This window comes from Poecilia reticulata, chromosome 2 (assembly GCF_904066995.2).
Source record: "Poecilia reticulata chromosome 2, P_reticulata-male-v2, whole genome shotgun sequence".
Taxonomy (NCBI): domain Eukaryota; kingdom Metazoa; phylum Chordata; class Actinopteri; order Cyprinodontiformes; family Poeciliidae; genus Poecilia; species Poecilia reticulata.
This window is the reverse complement of record NC_088831.1, coordinates 6166546-6194087: the sequence shown is the minus strand read 5'-3', so window position 1 is coordinate 6194087 and position 27542 is coordinate 6166546. Positions and strand designations below refer to the sequence as shown.

Sequence of the window (27542 nt, the reverse complement as noted above, 5' to 3'; positions counted from 1 at the left end):
GTAACATTAATTTACCACTAGATGGAGCTGAAGGTTCACTTCACTTTAGCAATAAAGGTTGTTGTAGGATGAGTTGGTTAAATGCGTAGTTATGTGGATATTATGCTCACTGGACCAATTTGGATTAAGCACACAGTCGTAAAGGAGTTTTTCATTGTTTGAACTGTAATTGTATCCCAACAAAACCTTGATGCCTTGTTTTCTTTTTGTTATTTGTCAAAATATGTGCTGAGAGATTAGAGCTTTTCCAAAGGGATTTACGTGTGTGTGTGTTCAGGTTCTTCCCACAGCCGGCTCAAAGGTTTCTGTTTACCTTCTGTGTTAGCAAAAACTCTGTAGGATTTGTCATGCTGCGGGGTGTGTGCAGACATCAACTAAAATAAAGTGACCAATAAAAAAAAGGAGATAATGTGCCATAATCTTTAAGGAAACAACCATAACCCCATTTACTCTGGATAAATACGACCATGAACCTTGGACCAAACGGTTGAATCCAGCATGTAGAAACACGCATCTGCCTTACACAAGCAGAAAACAGGCCTCGAGATAGGAATTCAAAAAGGTATCTCATAACAAGACGAGGCACGTCTTTAGGCCGTGGTGCAATAATATGTGATGAAACAGAAAGATGATTGAGTGTTTAGGATCCTCTGTGGCCTGAGATGTTTCTGTGCGAAGCGTTTGCACGTACTTGTACCTAAACTCTTAAGACTTTGAGTTTGATGAAATCTTATATTTGGGAATATAAAACAGAGGAGTCGGGCGGCCAAAAGGTAGGTGTTCAGTGATATGAAGGTAAAGGACAGCATGGAAACGAGCGGAAGATAAAAATCAAGTGTTGCAAAACATCCAGGTTTTATTGAGTTGGCCCAAACCCAAAAGCCTTCTGGGTAAAAAACCACAACTCATGTACCTCATTTCACATCATATCTGCAAAAGTAAGCCCAGAAAGACTTTAAAACTGCCATTCTGAGCGTGGATACCAACAGTTTGCAAGAAGCTAACGCACATTTAGAAGAAAAATGTTTAATTTGAAGTAAGGAAAGACTTGAGCTTCTGGCTGACTGCTCCTTATGTTCAGCTCTCATTTAGTGATTGAGGCTTGACTCCCCCATGCAACCCTGACCACTGTCTCACTCTGGCCAATCTATTTCTCTTCAGATAACAAGCCTTTTTTCCCTCTTGCACAAGAGACTAAATACCATAAATTTGCTTCTGTCGCTAATAGGCTAACAACTTCCCACATTTTTTGACTGCTTTTTGCATTCCAGACACTAATGCAGAGATGACTCATTGTTTGTCTGGAATTAATTGCACATTCAAGGCTAATGACAGTCCTGATAGAAATCAAATATCACCAAAGAGACATTTTAGGAAAGCAACTTCTTCGTTGTTTTACGATTTTTGATTAAACTAAGTTTTGCACTCAAGTGATGAAAAACGTTAGAGAAAAACTATTTGAGAAATCTGGAAATTTGCATGTAAGTTTGCAATGTAACATAGATGAGCTAAATGCCAAAAAGCACACACTTGCATTAGAAATACATAAACAGACCGACGTCACCCGTGTTAACTTTGAATTTAAAAATGTGTTTTCAGAATTCCTGTAGCTCCTTCCAGTGCCAGCGGAGGGCCTTGGGGGGAAAACCGGTCCAGCGTCTCTTTGGTTAATCACTCCGGGCCTCTCAAGTCTTCACCCAGCAGCCCTCAGAGATCCAAATGGAAGTCAGCGCTTCCAGGAAGCTTTTAGCAGCGTTAATGTTTACACTTCCAGACCCGAGAGCGCACGCCGAGGTGCATCGTTACATCTTTGAGGCTTTAAGGGGATTTTGTCAACTTCTCAGTTTGTCTGAGGGCCTTAAACTTTACAGTTGACATGGGTGGGGTTCTTCAGCACCACATGTATGTATGATAAACTAAAGCAAACCGATTCAGCTGTTAAGCTCGACGTTCCTGCAGAATTTCATCCAAGCCAGACAAGACCGGAATTCTCAAAAAAAAAAAAACAGCACTCATGAGGCTCCTTGGATCTTACCGAGTAATTTCACTGTGGCCTGTTTGCACTTGTGCTTTCCTTATCTCGGGGAGTGGAATTTTACCAGCACGCCGCCGCCGTCGTGACAGCTCGCCAAGAGGTGGCGCTCTCTGCACTGCCAAGGATCCAGCAGAGTTGAATGAGGAAGTGCTGTATCACATCCTGCCTTTGTCTCCACCTCTTTGCTAGACCACGCCACATATGATGGCATGTACGCATGAACACACACACACGCACACACACATACACACATATTACCCCACCCTGAGCTTGAGAAATCCAGGGGAGGAGGGAAGCTTTCTTGTTAAAGAGATCAGCTCCTTTATGAGTTGACAATCATGACATCTTGGCAAGTCCCTGCCAGCTGCCCCTACCCTCCAACCTGAACCCAACCCCCCGACCTCCCCACCACACACACGCACGCACATACCGAGTGTACAAAAGAGCAGTGAAAAGATTTGCTGAGGCCATTTTTATACATGTAAATCCACGCGTTTAGTGTTCAAGCTGGAACTTTGTTGGATGAAAATGCAAACAACCAAAGTTCTTTCAACAGTTTAAAACAAGACAAACTTGTCTTTTGTTTTTAGCTAACATGTGGGGAGCAGGTTCTGCAGCTGCTTCCTGATTGTTATGATCAAGTGTCCAAAAATCTGTTTTGCAGTGACGTCCCTGACCTTTCAAAAGCACAATGGTAACCGATCTCACTTCTGGTTAAAGATAGTCAAACTATTGTTTGTGTTTACATCTACAGTAGATTTCAAGGTTTGTGAGCTTTTTTTTTTTGCATGTGAAATTTTATTTTAGCAAGATCTGAAATGTTTTTATTAATGCAAATGCTGTAAAAAAAAAATGTTTTTTTAAAAAAGTGGCAGTATTTCTTATCATGCCATCTACTCAGAGGTGCAGGATGGTGCAGGTTTTTCAAAAGCGCGCATGACAAAAACGAGAAGAAAAAAATCCTGTGGTTTTTAGTGCTGCAAATGCAAAATCAACCCCTGAGTTGGTTACTTAAATGCTTCTGACAGGGTGTGTGTGTTCGGAAGTGAGCGTGTGTGTCGTGGGGCTGCTTGGTTGGCTGTTGCCCTCCTGTCACACCCACCCGCCCCCGACCTTTAAGACCTTGACAGTGATCGCAGTCGACTGGAGTAGAAGGGGTTTTCTGCAGGATTCGCCTGTTTAGTCTGACACCCTGCAAGGTTTTTTGACGCTTCTCGACTTTTTTTTTTTTCTATGTTCGGGTAGTGGCGGGCAAGGCGAAGTGTCATGAGCTTTTCAGATTCGCACTTATTAGCAACCCCGCTGCGCCTCGGGCTGGAAGCGAGACTCCCCCAAAACACTAGAATGCAAAAAAGCAGCCACCGTTAGTAATGTCCGCTGTGATGCCGCCCTTCTTCTGCAAGCTAAAGGTGTCTGAACTTAAACAAGTTGTTTTCCTGTGTATCTCTCTGTAGAATAACTTATCTGAAACATAAAATACAGAACATAAAGCTCTGAAAGAGGTGACGCTTCTTTAAATGTTCCCTCCTGAGTTGTCAGTGTCTCTCCTGATTTGTTTTCCCATGAAACCCTTCACACACACAGCGACCGGACGACTGCTCGGCCTTGTGGGAATTCCACCACCAGCATAGCCGCACGGGGGTAAATAATCACATCATCCGTTGGCTCACAGTCGTGACGCATCTGCAGGACATTTATCGCTCCACTGGAGTCAGAGATGAAGTCCTCAAGTGGAAACTGTGAGATTGATTACGCTCAAAGATGCACAGCGCCTACGTGCCACTTGGTGAGAGTTAGAAATCAAAACAGAAGAGAGAGTTTAGAGAAATCTTTAGTCCTACACAGTATCTAAAGGAGATCTTGCACTGTGTGGCCAAATTCAAAAAAGCAGAGCTGGGCTTTCAGTGACGGACACAGTCCACTGCATGGTCAACAAAGAGACAAAGGGATCAATCAGGTGGGAACGAAAGCATAATCTGATTTCACTTCTTCTAGGAGCATCAAGAGGAAAACATCTTTTAGCTTAAGCCACGATCAATTTCCGTCTTCTGAACAACGCAAAGTGTAGACGTTCAGGTATCTCAGGGTTTTGTTCAGGAACGAAGAGAAAATGGAGGTGGATTGTGTGGATTGAACCGAAAGGTGAAGATCTCGACGTTATTAGTCGATTTACGTTCTTACAATCGTCTATGGTCGCAAGCTTTAGGTAGTAGCGTCATGCTCTACCTCGGAGACAGACTGGAATAAAGTTGTTAATGTTGGACAGATTTCATGCTGGCTGCCTTAAGAGGAGATTTCAAACACATTTTCTAAACATGTGGTGACGAAACAGCAACATTCCATCTCGAAACGTCGGTGAAGCTTTTAGCAGTGACGTGTGTTTGTCAAAAGGCCAAAAGTGACGTTAGCCTAGCTTCTACCGAGCACTGATAAAAGGAAGAAGCAGTTCGGTCAAAACAGTTGGGGGGACGTAAAAAGAAGGAAGTAAACAAAAACGGCATGGAGAAGGTCAAGTCTCAAACATGGGTTTTGTTGTTCGAAAGCCTCCCGATGTGGTTCCATGTTGGCCGCTGATAAGCGAGAACTGTTGAAGGACATTTCCTGTCTGTGTTTACTGTTGGTGCTGCGATGCGGGGCAGCTATGTGTGTGTGTGTGTGTGTGTGTTTGCATGTTAAAAAGTTATGGTGAGGTGCAGAAAATAGAGGTCCGGATGCAGTTTCTTTTTAGACATGTAGGCTTCTGTGCAAAAATATCTGCACTCTTATAGTCAAATGTCAAGGTTTTTCATCACTCGCACATTTTTGCATCAAACTACAATAGCCTGAGGCAATGAAAAAAAAAAGCTATCCAATCCAAATTGGCCCTATTTGGAAAAGTAGTAGAGTTTTTTTTTTTTGGAATAGACTTGAATCTTTACTTTGACTATAGCAATGAAACATTGTATAACAAAATTTTGGGTGCATTTCTCCAAGTAAAAACAACGTCTCATACTTCATACTTCTATTGCACTCGATAAGAAGTTAACTTTAAACTAAAATAAACATAAAAATAGACGAGGCCAAATTGACCTCTAAGTAGCGTTTCAGCATTTCCCATTTCTACATTCGGTAAGTGAAACCGAACTCAACCTAAGAAAAAAAAAAGGTTATCAATAGCAGTAAATTCATGTGGGTTGAGATTATCTGATAATAATAATTTGCTTGACAATCTGAAACACTGAAGTAGGAACAACAAAGTAGAAGGAAGGGCATTTTCCACAGGACTGTGTACCAACACAAGCTCCCTGTTATCAATGAGTACCAAGATAAGAGTAGATTGTCTGGAGGACTGGTGCCAGGTTTGTAAAATGACTAGTTTTATCCACTATGACCCACTTCTAAGGTGTGAGGATATCTTTGTCCATGTTCGATATGCCAATCTGACGTAAGGAGAAGGCTGCAATGCTTTTTGCCTTATAAGAAGAAGACAGAGTTTGCATGAGGTTTTTTTTTTTTTGTCCCAAAGCAGAACGAAAGTGAAGAGGTACTTTCCATTTGAAGCCCTCTGCCTCTGTGGTAATTTCCACTGACTGATTGAGTTCAAATTCCAGATATCCCACAGTTAAAATTCATGGGCCTGCGGTGAGCACGGACAGGACTCCTTAGAACTCCACTACCTTTCTGTTTTCCACCCCCCTCTCCCTCCATCTTTCCTTTGTCCTTCATTTCCTGCTACTCGTCTCCTTCGGCTCCCCCACGTTGCTGCCTCGTCTCGCCCAGCCCCCTCCCCTCTTTGCCAATTTACCAAACGCATTCCTCTCCTCCCCTCCCCTCTTCTTACATCCTCCATTTCTCCTCTCGGCGCCTGCTCTCCGCTTCAGCCGTCTTCGATGGAAGCTCGGCCTTAATCTCAATAGTCAAGTTAAAGGTGCTGAGAGGGTGAAAAAAGACGAGGGAGGCGAAGCCGTGAAAGAAGAGGGAACGCACGCTTGTGTTCGTGTGTGTGCTCCTACAGATTCCTGATTGGTCATGTGGCAAAAACATCAACAGCCCAACAGAGAGCAGGAGGGACCACATGTCTCCTCCGGTCTCTGGGTAATCAATAAAGGAATGCAACACCTTGGGTTTCTCTAGTTCCCTCACGTATTTCAACCATAAGAGGAGATAAAGTGGGAATCGATGATGGAGATGTTGCTCTACGTTCATGTTAGATTCGTCGTTTAAACTCTTCAGATTAAGCCGTTTATAGGGACATCTGGGTTTTATTCGTAGACATGTTGCCCTTTTCACGAATGGATGATCAAATTCGGTGCGAGACATATGCGATGAGGAGCCCCATTTATTCGTGCATTTTTCGCCAAATTGTTTGCAGAGAAATTGTCTGTTTCCTTTAACAAATCTAAAAAAAAAAAAAGGCAGTTTGAGAAGCTGGAATTATGCTCCTTCACATGCTATTTGATAGTGTTTGCAAATTAGCCAATCCAGGAACACAATCATTTTCCTTGGCGCTGATTGACTTTACCCCAAAAAAGCAGCAATACGGAAGATTGAAGATATTAGCTTCTCTGTTACTCCTAAGATGGTTCACAGTTTGCATATTATTCCATATTACAGAATATTTGGTGTTTGAACTATTACAACAAGCAGTTCTAAGTTATTTTTAGAGCAGGGTATGAAGCATTTGTGCATCTCAGCCATTAGCAGGTGGTAGTGGCCCCTTGTATCGTCATATTGTGAGTTAATCACCCAAGACCAAATTTTTGTCACTTCCTGTTGGGTCTAAACCTCAAGTAACAATGGGTTATGGTTATAATAATGCAGAAAAACACAATTAGGAGAAAAAAAACATTTTTTTATTTGAGTGCTATTATCATGCTTGTTGACACCAGACACTGTTGGGTGATTTTGTGTATCACCGAACCAATTTGTTTCTGAATGGCTTTTGCAGTTGGATCAGGTAAAAACTGTCCAATAGCTATGTACGCGCAAGCACCAAAGAGGCAATCTAGCACGTAATTGTTTGGCATTATGTGCCAAACGATTATGTACTCATGTATAGTCAGTCAACAACACTTGTTGATCTATTTTGGTCATGATTTGCTACATTTGGCTCAGAGCCACGCTGACAGAGAACAGCCAGTAAAACGAGTCTGAACATGTTTACCTTCACGTCTCAGAGGGACTTTTGCATATTTTTCTAAATTTGATTTTAACTGTCAAGTTCAATTCTCTGTAGCAAGTCGCAAGGAAACATTCAAAATCAAGGAACACGTCAACTTAAATAACCTTTACAGGTTGCTTAACCTATAAAGGTTGGTATAAGGGGTTGCTTATACCCCTGAACATATTTAATCATGTATGCGTGCCCTTTGGATTTCTGCTGATTTTGCTTTTATTTATACTTCAGATCAGATCAAAACAAAATGCAGAATTTCAAAAATTATTTCATTGATTCAAACCAACCATGGCAAATTATAATTTAACAGTGACCAAAATGTAGAGTTTTTTTTTTTTGGTTGTTTTTTTGTTTTTTGTTTTAATTCCACCAGACTGACTCAGACATGAAAAACTGCTTTACTGGAACCTGTCTGACAACAGGAAGTAGGCCAAACAATATGTTTATTTTGATTATAGAGGAAAAGAGGAGGGCCTCAAAGACCTGAAAATTCAAGAAGAGACAAGAAAAAAAAAAGATTGACATCTTCAGGCATTCAAAGCGATGACTAAGGCTTTGGGATTCCAACCAAACATTCTTGAACCGTACAAGAAGCGTCCATCCTACCAAAGAACTAAAGCTCTGCAGCTACCAAAATGAAACGCCCTTTTCACTTTTATCAAAATGTGTCTTGATCATCTCCAAACTCATTGGGAATATATCCTCTGGACTGATGGGACAAAAACTGAGCTGTTTGGAAGATGTGTGTCTCCTCCCATCTAGAGCAGAAACTGACAGGATTTCAGAATCATCACGCTGAACGAAAAGCAGGTCAATGACACAAAGCAAACCAGCAGCTTCCCCTCCGGACAGCTTGAAAATGCCTTGGATAAACCTCAAACAAGTCTCCGGTATGACTAAATTGGACACAGCACCGCGCCACTGCAGATGGCTAACTTTTGCAGCGTGGTAGGAAGTGGAAGTGGTCACTCAGATGTATTGTGGGGATTAAAGTCCTTCCTACACACTGAAGACAGAGTCTTGCTCTTTGAGCCCCCCCACTGTGTGCTTTGAACTGAGACCCTTTTTAGCTGATTTGAGGTAAACCGCAACTCACTTCCTGTCATTGAGCCAACACGTTGTCTCATTTCAAATGGGGAACTTAAAAAGCAAGAAAAACACCCAACTCTGTGCCACCTCACAGTTTTTGAGGAAGTATGCAGTGAACAGGAAGTTGCCACGCAGCCTCTCAGTCGACGAGAACCGAGAGCCAGAGTTTTAGCTAAGCCAAACCAATCGTCCACCCGACTGGTTGAAAGTATCGAAAACATTTATTGGTTCTTGACCCAGCAACCCAAGAGTTGCTGCAGGCCTTTTTTTTTTTCTCGACCAAATGCCCATTTTAGGCCGCCGTTGACACAAAAACAAAAGAAGTGCGTAAGTCCTATACTGACGGTCTGTGAAACAAAGCAGCTGTGGCCAAGGGTGAATAAAAAAACGGGGGGGGAGCATCTCGTCCATGTGGTACAAAGGTTCACAATCTGGCTGCTCTGACTGAGTTACATAACGGCGAACATGTGAAGAGAAAAAGGCAAAAGAGGGGTAGATAGAGGTGAGGGAAGAGAGAAGGGGTGAAGGAGGGAAAATAACAAGATGATGTAACGCGTTTCATAGTAAGGGAAGGAGAACGGGGCTGCGAGCTTCACGTTTTTTTCCTCCTCTGTCATTCTCTCAGTGCGATGAGGAGAGCGACAGCTGAAAACGTTAGGCCTCGGATTTCAGCACACGTTGCCTTATTTGGCATCCCAGGAAAGAGAGGTGGAGGGTTGGGGGTTGGAGGAAGGAAGGAGGCGATGAGGACCAAAATTCCACATCAGGTTTTTATCAAACCAAGACTGACGCAGAGTCAGCAGCAGCCACTCAAATTCCTGAAAGCTCAACGATATCCGAAGGCCGTCGGAGTCCAGTTTTGAGCTGTCTCTCTTCCCGTAGAAGGCCTCTGTGTGTGAATGCGTGTGTGTGTGTGTGTGTAGAATTAGTGTGCGGACCTCAAAGCACAAACAGTTAATTTTGACACGTAAAGGCACATTCAGCTGCTCACATCTGACAAAGCAACCAACAGGAAGTCGAACAGACACTTCCTTGTCTCCGCCGCACTTTTTGCAGCAATAGCTGCCCCCGCTGTTATCAAGCCTGGGGGGGTCGCACTTCCTGCCTTTCTGCAAACTTGAATTCGCTCACAGAAGGATGCTGGGTATAGAATGATGAAGCTACGATAAGCCCCGCCTTCCTCCATTTTTTATTTATTTATTTTTTTGGTCTTTTTTTGTCCCCGCCCACTTGTTTCAGCAGCAGGAAGTCAGCTCTCCCACTTCCTCCTCACTCAGGAGCAAATGCAGAAGTGTGGAGTCTTTGCGTCGGGGGAAAGGTCGCTCTTGGTTCTCCATCTGCAGCTCCTCTTCGTCCTCTTCCTCTTTGAAAGAGAAAACGTCAACTGCAGGACCATTTTATTGCCAAGTGAAAAGTGGCAAAAACATTACAGTTTATACTTTCAACAAACTGAGGAAGCTTCGGAGCAACGTCCTTGTAGAAGATGCTAAATCTGCTCCAAATCTTTTAGCAAAGATTTTGCTCTTTGCTAAAAGAGCAAAATCTATGCAAACTGGCACCAAAGGGTCCAGTTTGTATAGATTTTCAATTGGCTACACTGACTTGTTAAAAGCACCCGAAAGTTTTTAGAAAGTTCCAGTTGTAAAACCGCTAAAGTTTTTTTTTTTCTTTGAACATATGGCGCATAGAGAAACCCAGAACACCACATGTTGCTGCAAACTGCAGGCCAGCTGGCTGAAAAAAATCCATTGCATTTTATTTTTTTGGCTTCCAATAAAGATTCATTGAGCTGTTTGGAAATATTCCTACTATTGTCGATCAGGCGACGCTCTTTTCGAGTCCAACAGCAGAGTGCCTGACTAATTATTTTTCTACCATAACCTTAGTTTACTTGTATTAACATATAGACAGGAGAAATCCACTGACGTCTGCACAATGAGCACTTGAAAACTGCTACTAAGTAAAATTTATTTTAAATCTTTGTCTTAATACTTTGATACCATGGATACCAATTGAATTTGGGAGCTTAACCCATCATCTTTAGGCATCTAAAAGAGCAAAAATGATTCCAACAAGATGTCACATATGTCAGTAGAACTCATAAATTTGACCCAGAACAAGAAGAACGTTTAATTTAAATCTCTTGGCCCTGCAGAGGACAGTGAGGGCAGGAGAGAGGGTAACTTTAGAGCCATTCCAGGAACAGAGCTCTGGACATCCTCTCCATGAACCTTTTGAACTGCTGCCATGAGACAAACAGAACCGCAACATGGAAAGCAGAACCAAGCAGGCGTTCTGTTGTGTCCCACCAAACAAAAGCAGCTCACACTGCAGGGCGAATAGCAACGTTTGTGTGCCAGAATTTTCACCAACGTCCTTGTCTTAATAATCACAACATTCCTCATAGATGCCTGAAACAATGGCCGGCCTCTCTGCCCAACGCAGTGATCCTACGGTTAATGGACAGAGCGGCGGGCGGGCGGGGGGAGAAAAAGCCCCGACCGGTGTGGCAGCACGCTGTCCTTGGACTGGGCAGGTTATCTGGATGGTTTCAGTGTAACAGAGGAAAGAGGCAGCCCACATTCTTCACAGCTGACATCATGCGTGAAGGCCGCTTTTGCCCTGTTTGTACACCAAAAAGTCAAAATCCGAGGTGGATACTGGGCCGTTGTTCACCTGAAATTTAGCATGAAAATATGTTAAAAAAAAAATTTAAATTGTCTTTAGAAAATTATGTAATTTCTGGTGGACACCCAAACCTTTATTTCCACTTAAAATGTGTCCAAACTAGCAACTCTTACTACTGTTGAAGTGCGAGGAGGAACACTTTATTTGAAGGGGTGTGCATAAGACTGACATGACACTGTCATAAACATGACATAACACCTGTCATGAACATGAACAAGTCTTTATGAATGGGTATGACTGTTGTAATGAAGTGTCATTCAATAAATGACACTTTTAATGCAAAGTTGCTCTAAAAGTTGCACTGAAAGTCCATTAAAAATCCCAACTTTGCATTAAATTGTCATTATTAACAAAATCAAGCAATGTTGGTACTTTTAATGCAACTTTTAGAGCAACTTTGCATTAAAAGTGTCATTATTTACCAAATGACATTTCATGACAACTGTCACAAACATTCATAAAGACTTCGTTATGTTCATGACTGGTGTTATGTCATGTTTATGACAGTGTCATGCCAGTCTTATGCACACCCCTTCAAATAAAGTGTTACCGAAACTTTTTCATTCAAGGAAAGGCCAGACTTAATATCACCTCTAAAAACAACATGAAAGCTGAAGTAGAACTGGAACTAAAACAACCCATGATAATCCATCCCAAATGTGAGGGTCTGGGCCAAGTCAAAGCCCAGATCGTGATCTCAAACGTACTTCCTCAAATACCAGCTTAATCCATAAGTTGTCATTTTTTCTCAGAGGTTTGCAAAAAAAAAAAAGTCAGTATGCAGACATTTCTTATCCAAAGAGTGAATTTTTTTATTAGGATGTTCTATTTTTTTGCAAAAAATACCAGTAGAGATCTTTTTTTTTTTTTTTTGGTGAAACTAGTGTTTATTTTGTTCCCTGCCTACCATCTGGGATAGACGCTCACCTTATCTTATCACACTGGAACGGAGAGTTGAGGCCAGATTAAGAAATTCCTGCCCTGAAAATGGCAGCCAGTCCATCCTCCTCCAAATATGGCTGTACGCTGCAAGTCGCAGAAAAGCAAAGTCGAGGTGGGAGCTGTGGATTCGAGAGTGTGCGTGCGTGAGCGCGCGCGCATCAGTTCCGCGTGAGCGAATGAGGAATGTTCTTCTGTTTTCCACCAGCCCCGCAAGAAAAGACCTCTGACCCCAGGTGGGCTCATGGAGATCAGGCAGCTCGGACTTTGAAAAGCGTTCAGAGCACCCGCTGCGCAGCTTGTTCCCACTCACAAAGATTGTCTTCGTGCAGGCGGACAGGGAAGTCTCATGCATATGGATTTTTACTCTTTTCCTTTACCTGACACAGTTAATTCATCATCCAGATATTGACACACACACTGTTACACGGACGGACACACACTAAGCCAGGGCTGCTAATGAGCAGCAACGTCCACAGATCAGTGAAAGAGGACAGCAGATGTCGCAGCAGGGAGCCTTCCCATTGGTTGGCTGTTGTCTGCAGCCAGCAGTACCCCCCCCCAAAACACACACACACACACACACACACACATGCACACCACTAATCAGACAATAACATGACTGGCTTTTCCCGCCATGGGTGAGTTAATAGTGTACAATGAGGGACAGTGACAAAGAACGAGGTCATCTTTTACATCAGCATGTATGAATAACTGGATCTTATGCTAAATACGTCCCCTAGCCAGTAACCCTGTCGTTACTGGCTAACTTGACAATTTTCAGATGCTAAAAGATTGTTCATGTTTATAAATGTCCCAAAATATTAATACAACTCATGCAATTTGAACCTGTAAGTTTTAAATTAAGTGCAATATTTGCAAAACACACATTCATTAAAAAAAAAACGAAATAGAAAAAGAAAAAAAAACCTTTGGCTGCCCCTCACACCCACAAGAAATAACGCCCTGGGCTACAGCCCCTGCAAGCCATTTTTGATGTTTTTTGTTTTGTTTGTTTATTGCTTCATGATTAAAATTAATAAAAACTGTAACAACAACAAAAATGAATTAATTAAAGGAAATCAACAGTCCTTCAGGTGAAATTTCTGGGCAAACTTCAAAGAATTTTTGATTCAGGTCAAATGGGCGGCTGCCCAGGGCGGCATTATAAATGGGGACGTAAAAACAACTGTCAAATAAAATCCATTTGTCAACCAAGCCTTAAGCATTGTTTGTTGCTTTCATGCCCATGCTACCATCTTTTTGCAAGCCTGCATTTTATTCCACAAAATTTCTTGCATTTTTATTGGTCGAATGGTGGCAGAGGGAGGGGCTTGTCCAAGGTGAGAGTCGCCATTGGCCGGGTAAGAATTGCTAACATCATTCCTGACTTTTAAAACCTTCAAAAACAATTTTTAATCCGGACGTCCTATGTAAAAAATACATTTTTCATAATTTATTTTATCTACTAGCATGCTTCTTGTTTGTTTACTTTACTGTGCTGCTCGTACTCTGACAGCTGTTTATGTACTTTGGGAATATATCAGTTGCTGCCGTCATTTTCATGGTGACTTTTGTCACTGAACAATGCAGCCCGGTTGTTTCTGCTGCAGGTGGACGAGTGCAGCTGGTGTCTGGCACCGCTTAGCATCCATGCATGTTATACAGGTCATAAAACACAGGATGCAGGATCTCACTGCCAGCATATCTGACATATTTCTCTTTTTTTTTTTTTCCTCCACTTTTTTTTTCCACGGACTGTAGCCACAAAAATCTGACCAAACAGAGCTGACGCAGCCTCAGCGAAAATGTAGGCAAATAAACCGCAGCGAGAGACTGTCCTCCCGCCGAAACGCAAGTAAACACGGTTAAAAGAACGACAAAAACGGGCCAAGAAGAATCCATTAAACCACTTTACTACTATAATCCCCCTCCCGCCGCTCAACACGCAGCACGCCGACTGCAACACAAAAAACAAACGCTTCATTCAGAGCGCCCAGAGACGTAAACATCACCTTTAATACCCACACAATGTGTTGCGATGACATAAGTGCAACAGTGGCAGCAGTAATTCCCCATCTGCTTCCCGGGATCGGCCTAACGTCTGAGGAATGTACAGCGGGAGGCCAGAAGAAGGAGGAGGGACGTTCACAGGCCGGACTTTGAGAAAGCCGAAAGAACAAAAAGGAAAAAGACGTCTTGAGGGCCAATCTGAAGAAGGATTTTTATTTATTTATTTTTCAAAGTGTTGCGTTTGTGTTTGTGCGTAAACCCGCGCGGGATTTGTCTGCGCCTCTCTCTCTATATGAATGCCGGGATTACATAATATGAGGTCTGATTGGCTGCTTCCAAGCATGATAGCCTCCATGGATGCATCACAGTGGATTAGGGGGGGAAATATTGGAAAGATGCGCTGAGGGCAGGCGGTCCGTCTGGCTGAGTGCTTTCTCCGTCTCTCGGGGGCCACATTGACATTTCTCTCAAATGAATAGAGTTAAAGCAAAAAGAGGGTCAGACAAGGACATTCAGATTGTGTATGTGGGGGGGGGCGTAAAGGCGCATAAAGTCCAAACAAAATAAACAGGGCTACTTTCTTGCAAAAACATTTATTGTCTGATTTTTTATTTGTTTTTTTTCCCCCATACATTTTGTCACGTTACAATCACAAAACTTCAATGCATCTGCAACACACACAACAAAAGTGAGCGGGAGAAGCTGAAAAGTGCGGCACGCATTTTGTTTTTTTGCCCCATTTGACCTGAATCGAATCTAGACTGCTTTGCAGCGCCTCAGAGAACCAGCCTGACTGGAGGATGAGTCAGAGGAGGCTGCACACAAATGCACGCCACACCTTTCAGATTTAAGTTTTTATGTTACGAAAAATGTGCAAAATAGCCAAAACATGCTACTTTGTGTTACACTCTCATTCAACTTCAACATGCATGATTATTTCTGCGAGGTAATGTACATAAAGTCCAGGAAATGGGATATTTCAGCACTTCTTTTCAGCGTTTCAGCAGACGTTTCATTTCCAAGCTTCAGGCCTCGGCTCTGAATCCAAGAAAAGGTCGCACCTTTACAGGGAATTTCTGACAAGTCTGAGCCACGAGCAGAAAGGAGTCAACCAACCAACCAGCGCGGCAGGCCTGAGCACGCCTGACCCGACTCGCACGGCGGAGACTCGCACACCCACTGTCTGTGGTGCAACGCAAGCCCGAGCTCAAACTCTCTCTATTTCCCCTGGGTCTGAGGCAAATCGGCGGATCAGCTCGTTTGGTTCATCGCCATTGATTTTCTCAAGCCATCTGCTCAGATTTGGCCCTGGCAAACATTTCCATGACAACGCAGCGTTAAAAATTTGAGTCGTGTTTAAGTCTGCCTTCTGCTCACGGGGTGGATGTGCAATAAATAAATAAATAAATAAATAAATAATCAACGATTTTCCACCAGAAAGAAGAACAAAACGCATGAGAAAAATTAAGTTTCATAAGGAGAACTGCGTTACTGTCATTTGGATATAGAGGAAGTTGACACAAGAGGTTTTGAATGTGAAAACCCAGGCCAAGCAAACAAAACAGAACATCCCCGCTGCCTCTCGCGTTTCCATAAAAACAAGCCTCTCGACTCTTCTCTGTGAGCCAGATCCGCTTTCCTGCGACCTTTTCGCTCGCATTTTAACCTCCAGTTTTCAATTCCTCAGAGCTTCGTGCAGACACCGCGCCGTTGCACAAAAAGCATCTGACCACTTGTGAAAGATAAGGCGTCATAGTTGCTGAAAAAGAGTGTGAAACACATATTTAGCCGAGAGCCGCACAGACAATGAGCAGCAGGGGTGAGGCTGGTCTCCTGTTTCAAATGTGAGCACGGCTAATAGTGGGCCTCTGCACTTTAATTTGCTTTTGTTTACCCTTTGTAATAGGAGACATAAATCCAGCACCTTCCAGTGTCAACCAAGACTAAACTCATTCACAGTCCAGGCTTGTTCTGAGCCCTAAAGCTACAATTTTAAGCAAATATCCAATTAGCTGAATGATAGCTGCAGAAAGACGAGAAGTTAGCATTTATGCTAACCTCAGGAGCAAGCTGAAATATCGCCGTCCATTGCTACTTACTAATGTAAGAGCATTGTGTTGATTCCCCCCTGGAACTACGGTAACGTAAGGGAGCATTACGTTACCATGACGTAAAGCAAACATAAGAGCCAAGGGGGTAAAACTTGCGTAAGAGTGTAGAGCGCCTGGGTAAGGCAAGTATATACGGGATATTTACGGGAAAATACTAATACGCTTTAAAAATACAGGAAAAATTTTATTTCTGGATTACGTTTCCGTCCAGTTGATGGCGGTAATACACCAAGACTGTAAACTGCCAGTAATCGCCACAGAAGAAGAAGAAAATACTAATATGGGAGCACGGCGGGAAAGAGGGTACAATATGGTAGTTTCCCGGCCAAAACGGGAGACATGACAGGTACTGAAGTGTCCAAAAGTTTCATAAGGCTTTTATCATTGGCATTACTCTAAGATATGATGTGCTATAAAAGCTATATTAATGCTTCTAACTGAAAACCGTGCTTGGGGGTTTCCAGACGCTAAGTTAATCTTCTACTAGAGGCACGCTTTGTTACGTAACAAACCTCAAACTTCAGAAATGTTATTTTTAAATTTGATAGCATTAGCCCCGTCTTTTTACACCATTATGCTAAATAAAGTCCGGCATAATTGATTTTCTTCAGAAACAGCATTGTGAAGTCCAAGCAGAAAGGAGGTCAGTTATCAATAAGTGGAAAGTTTATGACCCACAAGTCAGAGAAGAAGCTCCTGGTAAGAGATTGAAAGAACCAAAGCTCAGGCGGGATAATCTGTTGACAAGATAAATGTTTGTCATGCACTTAATCTCATGAAAACTTTTCTTAAGGCATTTCTTAAATCATTTTTACTAATCAAACTATTTTGTTTACTACACAAAGTGCATCTTAAATATTTTAACTCAAGAACCACATCAGCAAATAAATCTTCACCGACGTTTCAGTTCATCATTTTATGCAATGAAAACAAGTCAAGTACGCCGTTGGGGCGTCTGAGCACCCATCACTGGGTCTGTCAGTCGCTGGTTATGTAAGATCCAATCACAGAAAACCCAGCAAAAAACCTGACGGAACATGCATGCCTGTCGGGAATCTGGCTACGGTCTCCTCAGGGTGATCAGCATCTTGTCAGATTGGATCAGTTTGTTGTGGTGTGATATTATCTCTCCCTTAACAGGCTGGAGGTTGTCTGTGGAATCACAATCACTGAAGATAAAACCTGCTGCAATTAATTTAATTTAGCTAAACTATATTATCAGGGTAGCATCGTCTTTTTTGGGGGGCTTTCAAAAGAGAACCATCACACTTCCTCCACCATACTTAACAGTAGCAGTGAAGGGGGTGGGAGGGGTTGAATTATTCACCTTTTATTCACAAATAACCCAGAATGCCACTGAAAAGATCAATCTTGGTGACATATGGCACAAGGTTCCATTTAAAGAACATTTATCGTCATATTTCAGCGCTAAAAAGACTAAAGAGTCTTTAAAAAAAAAAGAACATGTAACATAATAAAATCTAAGTCAACTTCTGCATTTTTAGTCATTCAGAAAACACACTCTGCAGAAACAAGATTGTGTAACTGTTGGAGTTTTCAATTTAAAGACGAGAACAAGCAAAAACTGAGGAATGAATTACAGTTTGTGTGAAAGCTGTGGCACGTTGTTCAAGTGTAAAATCCAGACCAGCATGATTAGGATTGTATTTAAGGTGAGAAAATGATTACTTTTTCTAAAAACTAAAATTAAGCTACAACAGCATATTTTTATGTAGCATTAGCTTAAAGAGACTTCTTGGAGTCAAAGAATGCTAATATTTACCAGAATATCTGGCAGAATTTCATTGTTCTGAATGATACTTTTCATCACGAGTGATCATTCTCCCATAAGTTGGAATACAGGCAGATTGGGTCTACAAAAGAGGCTTTTAAATACACCTGTGGGGTGCTGGTTTGTAAGGGAACACGTCTCCTGATTTTCTTCTCTTTTCAACCAAAACTCCACTGCATTACTCTGAAACAATATTCAAAAGTGAGCTTTGTGGATTTGTTTTTTCATGTGTGTGTTTCTTGGCATTACTGTCACACAGCCTCATTGTTACTACAAGCACAAGTTGTTCTACTTATCAACACACACGCAGGACTTCGTGCCGCCCCCTCTGGCTAACAGGCTAATAGCCGCTTCTGTCACCCAATGAATGTGGTCCAGGCCTGGAATGACACACACGTGGAAAAATGACAACCAGTTTTTTTTTTTTTTTTGTTTTTTTTTTTCTCGTGGTGTTCACGCCCTCTTGCGAAGCAACTAGCTTGTGAGCGGCCAGTGAGGGGGCGCAGGAATGTTCAAGGCCGTCAGTCTCTCATTGTCTTCCTATCAGATGCCGGAGACAAAGACAGATGCTACATTGTTGGGGGAAAAATTGAGGTTTTTTTTAAGGGCTGGATCAGCATCTTGTCCCATCAGGCCGCTAGCGCAGCAGAATGCTTGAAACTCTTCATCGGCGCGTCTTTCACCGACTCAAAACAGCGTCAACATAATTGTCGGCTCATTTTGTCGTGTTTTCTCCACACAGCGACACATTCGCTGCTCTCAAACTGACATGTGAGCAGCCCAGAAACGAGAGATTGCCTTTACAATGGTGGACTCCGAATAGAGGGTGATTGCTGAAGGCGGGATTACGCAATGACTTTTGTTCTGCCAGCAGGTTCAACCAGTTTGGGAAAACAAATTGTGTTAGTGACACAAATCCCTCAAAAACAGATTAGACTCAGAACGATTACATTTGGGCTTTTCATCATGTCGCTGAGACTTTTTGTCTAGTTCCGTCTGTTTTCGTTTGTTTTTAGAGTGTGTTTGCTGGCTTTTAATAGTAATTAGTAGTTGAGTTTGAGTTTAGTTTTTATTAGTTTTAGTAGTAGTTTTTTCATGCCTTGATTAATTAATTATGCGTACATTAATTAGATAATGAATCCCCAACAGAAGCCAGTTTTCAAAAATTTATTCAATTATTGTTGGCCTAAGCTGCTTGTGTGAGGGAAAAAAATTATAATTTCACACCAATTTGAAAGGCTAATATATAGAATCATAAACAAAATCTGAGGATGTTTTATCTATAATTTCAATATGCCTTAGTTTTATAAATGCACAACATAGTTCCCCATTAATTACTGTTTTTAATCATTTCAGTTAAAAACGATTTCAGTTTTTGTTATCTTGTTCGTTCTAGTTAACTATAACAACCTTGGTGTCCAGCTCATGACGATAACCTGAGTAAATGGAAAAACACAGTTTTAAAATAAATGTCATTTATTGACAGAAAATGTTAAAATTAAATCCCCCCAATCATAATAACTGGTTGCCACTCCGTTGGTGGCAACAGCTGACATCAGGCATTCGCAAACAAGATAAGATTACTTTTGCCTGACATTAAAATTTGTGATGATCTGGAACAAGTAAAAAAATCAAATAACAGAATAAATTTGTAAGTGGTAAAACACATTTTCACAGTAGTTTGTTTGTTAGAGAGAAAGGCTAGAAGCGCGTTTCAGTTCTCCTACTGCTACATTCTTACTACAAGAATGTAGCTGTGATATAAAATGTGTCCACGAGGCATTCGGACGAGAAAACAAAAAGTGTTTCAGCAACGAGCGGAGGGCGTGCTGGCTCGGGTTCTGGCGGAGCAATGAAACACAATCCGGGCAATTTGCTGGGAGAAATGCAGCAGATCCTGGATGCTTTTTAAGGGCTATCAGATGCCAAAACACAGCATGTAATACGAGGCAGGTTTTTACAACAGGGACATGTAAACATGGACAGCACCTAACGGAACACAGTTAGCTTCTGGTGTACTTCAGGACAGTTTTAATACGATACAGTCATCTTTTTATAAAGGGTTGGAATCATAACCTAAAAGGGCTGGGCAGAAGATTCAAAAGGAGAAATCAATTTTTATAGCTTCAGTATTTACGCTTGTGAGGCTAAATGTGGGTTAATCCTGCATGAAGACCTTAGAGGACACAAAAGAAAACTATACTCATGATTCATAATGGCATAGTCAAAGTCCAGGCCAAGATCCAGCTGAGAGTTGGTCGCAAAATTTGAAAATTGCTGCTCAAAAGTTCAAACGGGCAGAATTTAAACCCATTTCTTATTTTGAGTCTGAACAACATTTCTCAAGAACTGACCGCACCAAAGTCAGATCCGTTGAACAAATATGGGTTCGATTTCCAAAGATGCTTCCACCAATAAACTTTTGTCTTGCACTTAGATGTGTCGGAATCGACTTTCGTCTTCTAAGTTGGTGTTGGTACGGTGTGCCTAATAAAATGGCCAGCGAGTACAGACTGAGGAGTGATTTCTCGATGGCTTCCTGTTCTTTCTGCTGCGCCGCAGAAACCCGTTTCACCGGTAACAGTAACGCTCTGGCTCATTAAATCTAATCCCTGTCCGCTTGTTTTTGTCACTTTCCGAGGACTTAGTTGCAGCCCCATTAGCGTGCCGCACAATGACGGCGGAACGGCAGCGTGAGTCACTCCCAGAACGCAACAAAAGACGGCGCAACGGTCAAAACGCTTTAGACTTTCTGCAGCATCAGGAATCCCATCTATCAGCTGAGGGTTTTTTTTCTTCTTTTTTGCTCTTGGTACTGTGGATACTTTTGTGTTTCTTTCTTTCTTTCTTTCCTTTTTTTGTGAGAACTTGTTTTGGAAAGGGAGGGCCTGTTTCTGGGAAATAACCTCACTCTGACCTCTGAGGGGTTGGGGGAGGGGTCAACGAAGGCGGAGAAAGAAGAGGAGTCTTTCACATCCACTCGTCCCACTAAAATGTCCCCTCCTGTGTTTCTTATGTCGATCCATGCGTGCTTTGTTTGAAACTTCCCATCGACTCTCGGGATTGGAGGAAAAGTCCCGCTTAATAAAACAAAAACATGGTCAGGATTGAGTGGGATTCACTCGGTTTGGCAGGAGCTTTCGTGTCAAACACACACTCCTCCTTGCTAAACCTCATTTGTTTACTTCATTCCAACGAAATTCTGAAGGAAATCGGCCGAATCCCGAAGGATCTTGCCTCCCACTTATAGAGGACCCACTGGAGAAACAGTCGTTTATAATCATGTTTCCAGCCTAGCTCTAGCGCTGTCCAGGCCTGGTCGCTACGCTAATCGACGGCATAACAGATGGACTCTGACTCCGGCTTTTCTGGGCCAATCCAAACATTTACATTCCGATGAGGGCTCTTTCAGAAGATCAGCCTTGTATCTGTTTGTCCGCTTCTTTATTGGAGTGTTTGACCTCTTCGTTTTTATTACACACAGACCCGCATATTAATAAAAGCTAAATCTCTTCAGTATTTCACTGGTGTTTTTGCTCTCCTGCTGACATGAGTAATCATTAAATGTGGCTTGTGGCTAAGCACGACTATTTGTCTTTTGTGTGGTTTTGGTTTCATAATTCGTACATTTAAAAAGTTAAAAGGTCGGGTGTGAAACTCTCTTTTTTAAACATTGTGGGGGGATCAGATACGGCGGTTTATGTCCAAACTTTGGTGAAGTTTAGTGGTGTTCAAGTTATTATCTGCAAGATGGAACATTATCTAATTATTATTTAATTATCTACAAGATAGAACAGCTTTTACAATCTAAAAAGATCTGTCAGACTATAAAACTCACTCAAGTCGAACAACAAGTTCCAAAATTAGAAAACCGCCAGGGTTTGTCTGTCAATTTGCTCAGTGAGCAAACTAGCTGGTTAGCTGTAAAAGCTAACAGCTAATAACATTTTGTACTTTAAACAATGTAGCATTATGTTCACTCATGGAGGTTGTGTTTTGATGTGTGACAAGTCAATTAGATAACATTGTCAAAAGTTTTTAAAAATGATAGAAAAACAAAAGTTAGGCGGCCATATTGGATTTTTAGTTTGGAGTTGGCAAGAAAACTCCAAATCCAAGTCACACATTAATCTCTGGTTTTGGAAAGAAACTCCTTCACGTTTTCTAAAAGAAGAGACCATACCTTCCTAGATGACATTTATTCAAATATCACTGTAGGTCCAAGGCTTTGATTTAAATAGTAAATTTTAAAAAAAAACCTTAAGAAATCAAAGCTTGTGTTTGACGTTCGTTTCTTAATTCAGCCGCCATTCGACACAAACGGCAACGCACAGCTGGGCCAAACGAGGCAGTTACAGCGCTGCACTGACGCTGTGATTGTGGTCGTGCCCGGCTTGGCGGCGTGCCGACTCGTAAACGCGGGGAGATTTCTTTTAGGGGGCAACGGAGGGCAAGAGGGAACAATGGGGGCGTGGGTGCCGCCTGGAGCTGGGCCCACCGGCCGAAGCTGCCAGAGCCACTCGTGTGCCAAATCGGCAGACAAAGAGGGCAAGTCGGTACTCATCTGGGCAAGGGTCCAGTCCAACTTGAGACGGCAGAGGATTGTCGAGAGGGGTGGGAGAGAATGTAGGCACACGTCTGACCAGAGCTTTTTTGCGAGAAGGGGGGGCCTCAAGGGACAAAAAGACACAGCGGCCAGCTGGCTCTCTGGAGGGGCATCTGGCATTCTTTTCACAAATGCTCAGTGTTGCAAAGTGGGAAAGTAATGATATTGCAGGACGTACAGCTGAAGTCGCACCATAAAATCATGGATCCTCTTTACATTCTGTGATTCCCATCATGTGTAACTTCTGCACAGAACCTCCCTCCCCCTCCTGTTGCGGATTGCTTATTTTCACAGGAAGTCGCGGCTACAACAAGCGGGCCTGCCGCCCTCAAACTTCCATAATTCATTAACCCAGAGCTCAGAACAAAGCACTCTCACCTTTGATACTCACTTGGCAAAGGGGAGTGCAGCTGAGGCAAAGACTTACACCCGAAAACAGGAAGAGCAATCACCTCCTTCGCTTCCTGGTGTGCTCACGGCAGCAGAAAACCTTCAAACCCAGCTTCACTACAACTTCATGATCAGTCTCAGGCTCCACAAGTGAAACTTTTCAGTATTTATACCCTTCAAACTTAACCGCAGTTGCTTCTTTGAAATGTACTGAGGCTGTATGAAAAAGGTAATCCCAGGACAAAACCAAGGGCAACCAATTGCCAATTGCCTTCAGAAGTCATCGTCTCCCACAGCTAAAGCGTGGAAGAAAGTGAAAACTTTTAGGCCTCCATGTAAAATGCTAGATATGGTAGAAAAATCACACCCCAAACACAATGTTTCCACTATGAAACGTGATGGTTCCAACATTGTGCAGTAAGAATCTAGTTCAACTGAAGAGACAATGGCGAGAGGCAGCAGTTCTCTCTCTTGACGGACAAAAACAAGCAAAAGTAGCAAAGGAATGGTTAGTCAAAGGGTGTCCAACCTTAGTCTTTGAGACATTCTTCTTCTTTGATTTTACTGGTGGTTGGCAAACAGCTTTTAGTGTGCGTTACAGCCACCTTCTGAACTGGTGTGTGAACCTTCTGTTCTACTAGCGAAACCTTCTGTTCTACTGTAAAGTTCTCCTTATAATGTGATTTGACTTTAAACAACGTGGAAGACGATGGTACTGCATGTACTGACATCACGGGAAAAAAACGTATTAATGTGTGATTCTTACCTAATGGAAACAGCGCGATTTCAAAGTTGTGTTTTTCCAACATTAGTGGAATATCGACAAGGTCTTTCATAATGGAAACCCAGATCCTGTCCTGCATCTTTTAGGTGTACCAACTAAATCTAACAAATTGCTGATTACCAGGCCTCATCAGAACTTGATGACATGTTGGAGGTGGTAATTCAGTCATTTGGTTGAGGTGTGTTGGTAAAGGCATCTCTTGACAACTGGAGTTGGAAACTATTCACCTAAATCAAACCTAGTCAGAATTCAAACCTAAATCCAACTGAGGATCTGTGGCTAGTTCTCCATCCAACATCATTGAGTATGAGCTAAGAAAAAAAAACCTATAATATACAATGAGGTTGAGGTGAGAACATGAAAAAGCATAAAATAGGTCTTCGGGTATGAATACTCATCCTGTTTGTTGGCTTGAAGAAAATCAAGTCTTCTTATCTTTATTGATTGGGAGTTGATCTGTATTGCTCACTCACTATCAGAGAGTCAGTCTGGGGTTATGCATGATTCAGGACAAAGGACGACGTGTCTGCGGCAGTTATTTTTTACAATGATGAAGCAGTAAACAGTTGGCCTGAGACATGCAACACGCTCCGGCAAACAGAAACCGAAGCTCAACCCACCACATCAGCTTCCCCTCTGACATTTATGTTCACCACAGGCCCCTAACGAGGGAGCATTAACGCTCTCTAGGCCGTAGCCCATAAAACCGAGAGGCGTTTGCTGTTTAAACAACCTGAGCATCGTCCCTGCCATGTTTCGCCGCTGTTCGGACAGCCTGTTAGCGCTTGTTGTCAAATTACGTCTAAACTTCCCTGTTCGTCGCCAGCTCTGAAAACCATTTTTAGTGCGACTTCTTGTCGACGTCTAAAATAACAGGTGTTGTTTGTTGTTTAGAGCAAACCCCGACTCGGATCGCTTGCCTCCAAAAACAGCGGCTGCAGTATTAAGTGAGGGGAAGTGAAGTCCTTCTCCTTTTGAGGCTACCGAGAACACAAAAGGCCTTTTCATGAGCCACATGCGCGGCGCTGAAAAGGCCTGCTGGGGCATTCAGGAGGCCAGAGAAGGCAGGCTTCAAACTTAGCTGCTGTCGAGGCTGACGGGAGTCAACTTTTAAACTCTAGATTAATTTTCTGAACCCATATCAGGGTAATGAGTCTCATGGTTATGTTGAGTTCCATTGGGAAGCACAGCAAGGTCAAAGGTTGCCAATGAAGGTTTGAATAATTCAAAAGCTCTTTGGAGATTCCTCAGGGCATGGAAGTCACTTTTTCAACTTCTTCTCCAAAACAAACAAAAAAAAGACATATTTAATAGTTGTATAATCTGTGCTGAGCTCATCGAGACACAACAAAACTCCACAAATGCCAGAGGAACTGGTGAACGGAGGTTCCTGTTGCCTGGGTTGTCCTTGATGCTTAACCCAGAGCAAATCTGCTTTTACTTCACAAAAATAAACCCGTCTCATCTGACGTCTGCAACTGTCAATGCAAAGCACTGTGCCCCCTCAATCAGGCAACACACTGTCTAGGCAAAGGCTGTATTTAATTGCACATTTTACCATCTTGATGTGATTAAATAAAGCTTCGCATATATAATATATGATGAGGTAAAACATTACACCTACAAGTAAGAAAAAAAAGAAAAAAAGTCACTATTAAAATCTTTTGGCTGCTGTAAAAATGTGCATATGAGTCTTCAGGGAGAAAAAAATCTGGTTTATATATATATGTGTGTGTGTGTGTGTGTGTGTGTGTGTGTGTGTGTGTGTGTGTGTGTGTGTGTGTGTGTGTGTTACTGTAGGCATAATAATTCTTTTTGTTTCATTTAATGAATCCAAAAAAACCCACAAAATCAAAAACTGTCTCAGTTTTTTATTTTGGCTATGTAGAGACAAACACTGCCAGAACACTACATTAAATTTAAATTAATATGGTTTACAGTTAGCTTAGCTTAGCTAAAGGAAAGGAATAAACTGCAGCATAGTTTGCTCTTTGTCCAAAGAGCACCCTTTTTGGAAGGGTGAAACACAAATTTCTCTCAAAACTTTGCCTAAAATTAGTTTATCATTCTTGTAAATGTCATTTTCAGGTTCATATTTAGTCATTAGCTGAAATTAACTGCCATACGAGAGTAGCATACACTAGCTAACTACTTAGCAATAGATTCTGATTTATTAGTTTGTCAAATCTGTTCACTTTTCTCGTCTTTGTCTTTACCACTTAACAAAAAAAAAACATTTTTAAACGTTTGCTGGAAAATGTTAAGCTAACGCTAATGCTAAAGAAGTAGAAAAGTGCTAATGATTACAAAAATGTATACATCGAGTTTTTAGCCAACATATTTAGTCCCAAATAAATGCTTTGTTGACAATTTCTTACATTTTTTTATGTTTTTTTTTCATTACGTCATTATGATGAACGGATATAATTTGTTGGAGTCACAAATCCAGACTTTATTCTTTCAATCAAAGTCTGTTTGTTGCTTTAAAGTGGTTGGGAACAACGTGGTCAAACAAATAACAGCTGTAGACAGATGAACAAGAGGATAATCTTTGTAAACAACTTTGTCATATTTTCATTGAACTTTGTAGAGAAACCGTCGCTAAAAGCTTCAGGCAATGACATGAGGAGAATTGCTGATCACTGCAATCCGCTCGTTGCCCTACTTTATGCCACATAGTTGTTGTTGTTGACCGTGTCCGGCTATCCTTGTCCCTGGGTGACTCATTGCCATAAAAACAACCAACCTTGCCAACAAACACATTGTCAACCAAATATGAGTCAGGAGGTTAAGTGGAGCGCGAGAGTTGTCGTCCCAAACTCCAACAGTCTTTGCACACAAACACATTTCGAAGATCTGTTCACATTTCCTTTAGCATTTAGCATGAATTACTAAAGCGACAACAGCCTAAGAAAGTGTTGTGAAATGACACTTTGAGAAACAATGATTGAGTCATTTTCATATGATGTAACAAAAGGAGGAAGTTTAACCCAGAGTAACGCTAAGTGCATGAGTTACGCTAACCTCAGGGTGTCAGACAGACAATAATTTGTGCTTTTTTATGTTTGCAGTAATAAACGCTCCTTTAGGCCGCATACAGAGGAGAACAGAGAGGCGCTGTTAGAAACTAGCAGCAGGCGCTGGCAGTAATTTATCGGCGCAACTCCACCCTGATAACGCAGACATAAACTGGCAACTCTACTGAGAAACAAACTTCATTCCTGGTTTAATGTGTAAGCAGCAGCAGCAGTTTTCTGTAATTACACCAAGAGAATGTGCAGCTGAAATCAGGACAGCATAGGAAAAATAAATAAATAAAAGAAACAGGCCCCTTTCCAAATCCAAATCATCAATCAGCGATTGTGAAACAGCAACACTGCGAAATGAAAATGTGTCCCGAGGTGATTCACCTGCAAATTTCAAAGACCACACGGAAGATCAGAGTTAATCACTGATTCTGCAATAATCCATCCATCCATCCATCCATCCATCCATCCATCCATCCATCCATCCATCCATCCATCCATCCATCCATCCATCCATCCATCCATCCATCCCTTTCAGTTCAGCAATTCACAAAATCCACTAAACATGTTCCATTTAAATCTAATTTCACCTCAGCCCAGTGTTCTCATAATCAGATTCTAATTCCTTAATTTGAACAAGACATAAAATTATGATAATTAATCAGACATAGTTAATTATAAAATCCCCAAATTATCCATCACATTATGGCACATTATTCCAGTGTGAACATTCAAATGCTTGCCAAGAAAAAGCAAAGTACTATACCGTATTATAACAAGACATTTCTTCCATGTTGTAAGTAAAATCATTTCCCATCATTTAGCTACTACTTTTTCATCAATATAAAGGAATTGTTGACTTAAAATGAGTTCCTATATCTTGCTACAAATTAACTTGTAAGTCAGTTTTGTCT

The 27542-nt window shown here is 41.8% G+C and overlaps 1 protein-coding gene across 8 annotated transcripts in view; it reads right to left on the bottom strand.

Moving 5' to 3' along the window:
• tceanc (transcription elongation factor A N-terminal and central domain containing) overlaps nucleotides 1-27542 on the bottom strand; it is a 31868-nt gene that overhangs the window by 3358 nt on the left and 968 nt on the right. For 2 of the 8 annotated variants that reach the window (XM_081616063.1, XM_081616067.1), the window contains exon 1: nucleotides 2036-2418. The exons of 3 other annotated variants lie outside the window; for them this stretch is intronic. The gene's annotated coding sequence lies outside the window, so the exon portion shown is untranslated. Of the gene's footprint in view, nucleotides 1-2035; nucleotides 2419-27542 lie in introns of those variants that run through there. 3 more of the 8 variants (XM_081616077.1, XM_081616064.1, XM_008425888.3) reach the window with 2 other exon arrangements.